This window comes from Gopherus flavomarginatus, chromosome 11, assembly GCF_025201925.1.
Source record: "Gopherus flavomarginatus isolate rGopFla2 chromosome 11, rGopFla2.mat.asm, whole genome shotgun sequence".
Lineage (NCBI taxonomy): Eukaryota > Metazoa > Chordata > Testudines > Testudinidae > Gopherus > Gopherus flavomarginatus.
The window spans coordinates 17,762,205-17,770,180 of record NC_066627.1 but is presented as its reverse complement, the minus strand read 5'-3'; the positions used below and the strand labels follow the sequence as shown (position 1 = coordinate 17,770,180).

Below are 7,976 nucleotides of genomic sequence, written 5' to 3'. Positions count from 1 at the left end.
GATGAAGCATGCTCCTTTGCGAATATCTTGGATTGAGGTTTCCCCACCTATAAATTACAGCAGCTGACGCAGGAACAAGAAGTGTATGTCATTAATGCGAGTTATCCATTCCTCCTCCCAGTGGGAAAATGACTCCTCAGAAACTGTTTACTTTTTGTCAAAAAATTGAAAATTGACTGATTTTTTATTTTTAGAGGTTTTCAGAAAAGACAAACCAAACTATTTTGTCCCAAATCCAAAAATGTTACACCCAATACTGCTGAAAACTGAAAAATGTTCAGACAAAAGAAAAAACTTTCACTTTTGCCAGATAGAATTAAAATCCCTTGTGTACGCACACCCAGAGTCCTCCCCTTAACTGGGCATGGAACCCAGGAGTCTTGATTCCCAATATCCATTGCAAATGCTACCCACTAGATGCCACTACTCTCCCACAGCTGGGGATGGAACCAGGAGTCCAGACTCCCAAACCTGTGCACTCTCCAGTAGAAGACAATACCTGCCTAGCTTCTAGCCAGGGCTTTTTGATGCACCCCTTTCACATCCTTGTTCCTCAGGCTATAGATGATGGGGTTGAGCATGGGGATGATGATGCCATAGAGCACGGGCAGTGCCTGGTCCTGCTCCTGGGAGTAGGTGGAGTTGGGGCAGAGGTAGGTGAAGAGGATGGTGCCAAAGTAAAGGCTGACCACGGTCAGGTGGGAAAGGCCTTGAGGCGCCCTTCTCTCGTGCGGATCCTGAGGACAGCCATAATGATGTGCACATAGGACACTAGGGTCCCCAGCAACGAGCTGAAGATGATAGCACCTCCCACAACAATGGTGACAGCTTGGTTGGCCCGGGTGTCAGAGCAGAAGAGCTGGAAGAGCAGGGGGATGTCACAGAAGAAGTGGCGGAGGATGTTGCCCCGGCAGAAAGACAGGATGGACATCAGGGATGACTGCACGGCCGAGTTGGTCAAGCCCATGGCCCAGGCAGCTGCAGCCAGCAGGGTGCACACCCTCCGGCTCATGAACATGCCATAGTGTAGCAGGTGACAGATGGCCACGTAGCGGTCATAGGCCATGACCCCCAGAATCAGGCATTCGATCCCCCCAAAGGAGATGAAGAAGAACATCTGGGAGAGGCAACTGGCCCATGAGATGGACTTGTCCCCCGAAAGGTAATTGGCCAGCATCCTGGGCACGGTGGAGCTGGTGTAGCCGATGTCCACTATGGAGAGGTTTCCCAGGAAGAAGTACATGGGCGTGTGGAGCCGGGAGTCCAGGCTGACCAGCAGTAAGATGAGCACATTGCCCATCAGAGCTACCAGGTAGATGGCTGTGAAGACCCCAAAGAGGACGAGCTCCTCCGCTGGGTTGCTGGAGAGACCAAGGAGGATGAATTCAGTCACTGAGGTGTTGTTCTCCTTCCCCATCCACTCCAGGGGGTCCATCCCCTGCAAGCAAATGAAGATCAGTAGAGTGAGAGTTGGGTTGAGACTTTTACCCTCCTTGTGAGCAGAACTGTGAAGAGTGAGGGAAAGTCCCTGCACCGTCACAGCAACCTATACTAACAGCAGTGGGTGGGAAAGGTACAAAAGGGAGACAGAGAAGAAATTAGCTCCAACAAAAGGCCTCCTAGTGTTCCTCAAGGCCTGTGACAAGCTCAAGTCTGGGAAACAAGAGAGATGTGGGGCCGGAAATCAGTGAACCAAAACTGAGTGTTGGAAACTAGGCCTAACTGGGGGACAAATCAGTGGGGGAGGGGCCATTCTGCCCACTACTCTCTTTGGGGCCTTTCACGACAGAGACGCTGGTGGGAAATGAGGAAGTGCAGATGGGGGCTACTGGAGTCAAATCACTATCGGGGCTGCCCCCCACCATCCCTGGGACCCCAGGTCTTCGTCATCCTGATCGTGAGACATGTCCTGGTCAGCCCGGGCCACAGAGAGGGACCCAGATGACATCATCAACCCCTCCCTGCTCTGGAGAACCCCCAAAACCACCCAGGATGAAACGGGATGTACTTTAAGAGCAGCTCCAGCCTGCCCCAGCTCTCTTCTCTTCCCCGCCCATGTGAGGTTCATTATCACCATCTCAGATACCGTCTCAGAGACTGCCAGATGCAGCGGGGTTCCTTCCCAGACTGTCCTGGTGCCAAGCAAAGGGAATTAGAGGTGTTGTGCAAATGACAGCTGGATTTAATGCTTCACAGTTCAAAGGCTCCTCTCAGTAATATCTAAAAACTCTCCTGAATTCAGTGGGGATGTGTTGCTGTAACTATGAGGAGAAGTTGGCTTCCTATGTGCGTATCCCCTTGCCATGTAGCTGAAATACAGTCCCCAATTCTCCTTACTATTGCTGCCACCAAATTGCTGGATTATTTTAATAACAGAGTTCTAACTATACCCCTTCTTTCCTGTGGCATTAATAGAAGGTTACGGGCTGCTTCGCAGCGTTTGCCATGGCACTGAGTGGGGGGAGGTCTCTGGGTCCCATTCCCTGCCCCCATTTAACACTGGCTAGTGCTGGATGGTGACTGGGCTCTGTTAGCACCTTGGCCCATTTACTCCACCTACATTCACACAACAGGGATCACCAGCCAGGGAGCTGGCGGGGTCCTTAGAAGACTCAGCCTGCGTTCCCGGCGCTGCCACACAGTGACTCAGGGCTAGACCTACAGGGATGTTTAAAGGCCAGATTGCAAAGGCATTAGGGCTTCTAAGGAGATTTTCAAACTATCTAGATGCCTGCACCATTGAAAGCAGAGGGAGTTAGGCACCTAGATGTGTTTGAAAATCTCACCAGGCACCGAAACATTGTAACAAACCTGGCCTCCTGTGCCCAGTTAGGACAGGTTAAAAAAAAAAATTGGCAAAGCTTTTTTCTGTGAACATAAATGTCATTTTGTCCAAACCAAACAGATTCCTGGCCCTGGAACAGTTCCAACAAAAACTGCCACTGGGAATGTTTCTCCACTCCCTTGTTAATATCAGTCATAATTTGAGTCAGTAACACTGCATCCTAAGTAGGGCACATGTTATTCAAAACAATCTGGTTCAGTGTCTCAGTACCAATACTAAATCCTGACACAGCAATATTTCATAAATTGGTTGCCATGCATTCAGCAGGTTATCTGGAAAACCCATTTTTAAGGAACAACTGGATCTATGTCAGCTACTGGTGTATCACAGAGCAATGCAACCAATGGGACAGAGAAGCTATCCGCTCCTGTTTCCTGGCCAGAGAAGCTTACCTCAGAGGCTGACAACCAGCAGCCAGGATAACCTATAACATGGGTGGACGGTACTATGTAGTAACTAATCACAAGAAATGTATATATAAAGGCCTCATTTCTAATGTCACTACTCCAAATTTCTGTTTTACTTCTCATATACACACCACTGTGGAACACACTGTTCTAATGCCTATCCCAGTATTTCAAAACACTCAGCCGACTCCTAATGATGATACAGGTGATAATTGTAATTGCCTGGTAGGAGCGTGTTGCTATCTGCATCACCAAAGTAAAAGGGCCAGACTAAAAAACCAGACTGGAAAAATAATTTATGCTTGGATATAAGGTGGTGTCATATGTACACCTATATACTATGCATACATACCCATATGTACCACACATCAGAACAGCCATACTGGGTCAGAACAAAGGTCTATCTAGCCCAGTAACCTGTCTTCCAACAGTGCCAATGCCCCAGAGGGAATGAACAGAACAGGCAATCATCAAGTGTCCCATCCTCTGCCTCCCACTCCAAGATTTTAGCAAACTAAGGCTAGGAATGCCATCCCTGCCCACCGTGGCTAATAGCCATTGATGGACCTATCCTACATGAATTTATCTAGTCCTTTTCTGAATCCTGTTCTAGTCTTGGCCTTAACAACATACTCTGGCAAGGAGTTCCACAGGTTGACTGTGTGGTGTGTGAAGAAATACTTTCTTTTGTTTATTTTAAACCTGCTGCCTATTAATTTCATTTGGCAACCCCTAGTTCTTGTGTTATGAGAAGGAGTAAATAACACTTCCTTATTTACTTTCCCCACACTAGCCATGATTTTATAGACCTCTATCATATCCCCCCTTAGTCGTCTCTTTTCCACACTGAAAAGTCCCAGTCTTATTAAACTCTCCTCATATGGAAGCTGTATTTATATACATATATATGCCATATCCATATTATCCATATATATTCATTATCTGGGTGCCCCCAAGGCTCACTCATAAAACCCCGTTCCTCAGTCATGATCCGGGGGCCTAACATTCCCAGGCCCACCATAAGAAGCTAAAAACAATTGAAAAATATTATCTGTCCATCAGTCATGAAAGGAAATGTAAAAACTAAGGGACAGATGGAGCTTAAATGTATAGATGGTAAAGTAAGGTAACCACATAACAGTGTTTACCTTACAGCAAGCACAGGAACAGAATAAAACAATGGAAACAGCTGAAGACATCTGCAAAAAAGACACTTGCCATCCCATTAGAAATATTAGTGGTCAATAGCAGGCTTCTGGTAGCTCCCCTGTGCCTGAAGAATGGGAACAGAATGGAAAAAGGTGCCCCTAGCAAAATTAAAAAATGAAACAGGGGCCACTGCAGTGCAACCACAACCGTATGAAAAAACAGGTCCTGGTTAAACTTAAACCGAGACCTAGGGTACGTCTACACTACAGGATAAATTCGAATTAGCTTAAACTGATTTTATAAAACAGATATTATAAAGTCGATTGTGCGCGTCCACACTAGGCACATTAATTCGGTGGTGTGCGTCTGTGGTCCGAGGCTAGCGTCGATTTCTGAAGCGGTGCACTGTGGGTAGCTACTGTAAAAAAATGAGGCCAATAACGTCGATTTGCGTCCACACTAATCCTAAATCGATATAGTAATATCGATTTTAGCGTTACTCCTCTCGTTTTGTAGGAGTACAGAAATGGATTTAAAGAGCCCTTTAGATCGATATAAAGAGCAGTGTAGTGTGGACGGGTGCAGCGTTAAATCGATTTAACGCTGCTAAAATCGGTTAAACAGCGTAGTGTGGACCAGGCCCTAGACTGATGCCTGTCAGAACGGGACAAGTAAGTGCCCAGTAGAGAGAAGCAGCAAACAATACAGTCACTGGATTGGGAACTCAGATGAAGGAAAAAATGAAACCGTTCACAGAGCACATTAGGAGACAGAAGCTGTGACTCAATCTCAGGGGAGTGCATAAAAAAGAAACTCAAAGTGAAAACCCCAAATGGAGCAGGTTAACACCTAGAATTGATGCATTAATGCCTGGAGGTGCCCCCAAACAGTTAACTGCAGCATGTATGGGCACTCCCACAAGCCACTTGGCATGCAGACAAAAGCAACAAACACTGGGGGAACAAATTCAGGTAATGACCCCCACTCTCCTCTCCAAGCCAGGATAAAAACCAGGGGTGCGAGTTTCCAACTGCTTTAACCTATGGAGCCACACACTCCTGGCTCACAGATCAAAATAGAACCTTCTTTCTCAAATATTTTTACCTACCAGTTAAGTTTTCTTTTATATCCTTTCTCAGTTTACTAAACTGGCTGCTGCTGCCGGTACTTTAAGATACCTTGATAGAGTTAATCTCTCTTGGCTCAGGTCTCCCTACCTTCCTAGGTTGCTCTTCACCCCCGCCCCTCTTTCTCCGGCCTCTCTGCTCTCTCCCTCTCGTTCTCTTTGTTTTAAAAGTTATAGTTTTTACAGTGGGCGGGGTCACCAGGGTTGTCAGTTGTTGGCTCCATGTGTATGTTTTTCCTGCGTGCTGCACTGCTCACAAACCCCACAAAACTTGGGTTAGTAGTGAAAGCACCTGGCCTGCTTTATTGTCGACGAAACACGGTAATAGCACCTGGTAGACTCTATGAGGATACTAAGACATGTAGCCTGTGACAATAGACGCAGTTCAGTGAGCGATGGGACTTTTCACTGTCCCCTAGGCTGGCCAGGGACCTTGCCTGTGAGACCCCTCGTTATTCATCAACACAAAGGAGTTACATATTGCCTGACATAGCTAATTACTGCCTCTTCGACGTGGTTAGTTACCACCCTTTACCTTGTACATGGTGGGTGGATCAAAACATTTGTATTCATTATGCTTCCATCCAGGACCGGTGCTAGGGGTTTGAGCGCCCTAGGCGGATGGCAATTTTGCCGCCCCGCGGGCTGGTCCCTCGGCTCCGGTGGAGCTGCCACAGTGGTGCCTGCGAAGGGTCTGGTGCTCCATGGCTCCGGTGGAGCTGCTGCAGTGCACGCAGGCACGACTGCGGCAGCTCCACCGGAGCCGTGGGACCAGCGGACCCTCCGCAGGCACCACTGCGGCAGCTCCATCGGAGCCACCTACCGCCCCCTCCAGCGAAACGGCGCCCACCAATTATTCTGGCACCCTAGGCGATTGCCTAGGTTGCCTAAATGGTAGCACTGGCCCTGCTTCCATCCTGCCCTTATCGCTAAGAGGGGGTCAGTGTACTCTTGGATGAGTGTTTGTACCCATACTTGGTACCAGGGTGTTCTGCTATCACTCTTCTGACAGCGCTTGTGTGAGTGTCCTGTACCTAGCGCTTCTCAGGAATGTGTGCGTTTCTGCAATACCAGCCCTGCTCTTGATGGGTCCTGTGAGCCTGTGTAACCCACACACCTCCTGGGTGTTGTGTTCTGTCCCATCTAGTGGCACTGAGTCCACTTAGAGAGAGAGAAAACGAGTCTGCTCTCCAGAACCGGCTCTAGGCACCAGCAAAGCAAGCACGTGCGTGGGGCAGCACAATTCCAGGAGCGGCATTCGGCCCATTCTTTTTTTTTTGCTTGGGCAATTGCGCTCCCGGAGCTTGGGGCGGCAAAACACCTAGAGCCGGCCCTGCTGCTCTCCAGCCTTAGCTAACAACCAAGTTTGACCCACTACTTTAGTTCAGGCCTCATGCAGGGCCTTTGATAAAGGCCTCAGTTTCAGGCTTGCTTTCTGCTACACCTGGGATGCTTGATTCCCACCCCCCCTACTCTAACCTACAAAATCCCATTCCCCTCCTACAGCTATGGGGAGAATTCAAGAGTCCTGGTTCTTATTCCCGCATCCCCTCCCCTGCTCTAACCCACTAGCATCTAGTGATTAGAGCAGGGGGTCTGGGAGCCAGGACTCCTGGGTTCTCTCTCGTCTCTGGGAGGGGAGGGGTGACAAGGACCAATTGCTTCCTCCCTCCTCCTCGAGGATTCAGTGACACTGGAAGAGCTGTACCAGGATGGAGCCTGAGGCTGGAATAACACCGTCCGTGAGCCCTGAGCTGCCCCCACCCACAGCTCTGCTGGTGCCCCTCAGTCTTGACTGGCAGCTCCAGCTGCTCTGGCCTGGCAGCTAGTGTGAAACTGGCTCCATGGACACATTGTGTAACCAGCTGGGTGTCTGCAGTGTCTGAACCCCGGGTCTGTTCTGGTGCAGCAGAGAGCTGGGGGTTACCGGACTTGCTGGGGTGGGTGGGCTGGATGACCCAGGGGTCTGATGTGAGGGGAGAGGGGGGGAGAGGAGGCCTGATTGACCTTGGGGTGTGATGGGGGTGGGCAGGGAATACCGGGTTAGAGGGGCCAATGAGCCAGCCTGGTATGTGCCTTCCTACAGCAGGAAATCGCTTTGAGCTACGAGCTTGCAGTCCTCAGCCCATCTGCTGCAGGAATGGCCTTGTCACCTGGCACCTGCCTCACTGTCTCCCTCCAGAGCTCGTCTGCCATCCTGTCCTGATGAGAGCTTTGGGCAGCAAGCGCCTCCCTGCCCCTCTCCCACCAACAGCCCGGCCCCCGCTCTGTGCCCAGTGAAAGGCACAGCCCAGCTCGGGTGCGCTGGGATTGGCAGATAATGCAGAGCCTTCTCCTGGGGAATCATCCTTTGTCACCATGAGCCAGCCCAGGGGGACCAATTTGCCTCATACAACCGGCATCTTTGGCCAAGGAGGAGAGACACAGGATCCATGCCCATCTGCAACCA

General features: G+C 49.7%; 1 pseudogene; it reads right to left on the bottom strand.

The window, feature by feature from the left end:
* Positions 1 to 503: 503 nt before the first annotated feature.
* Positions 504 to 5,580, bottom strand: LOC127031232 (olfactory receptor 1019-like; annotated as a pseudogene).
* Positions 5,581 to 7,976: the final 2,396 nt, after the last annotated feature.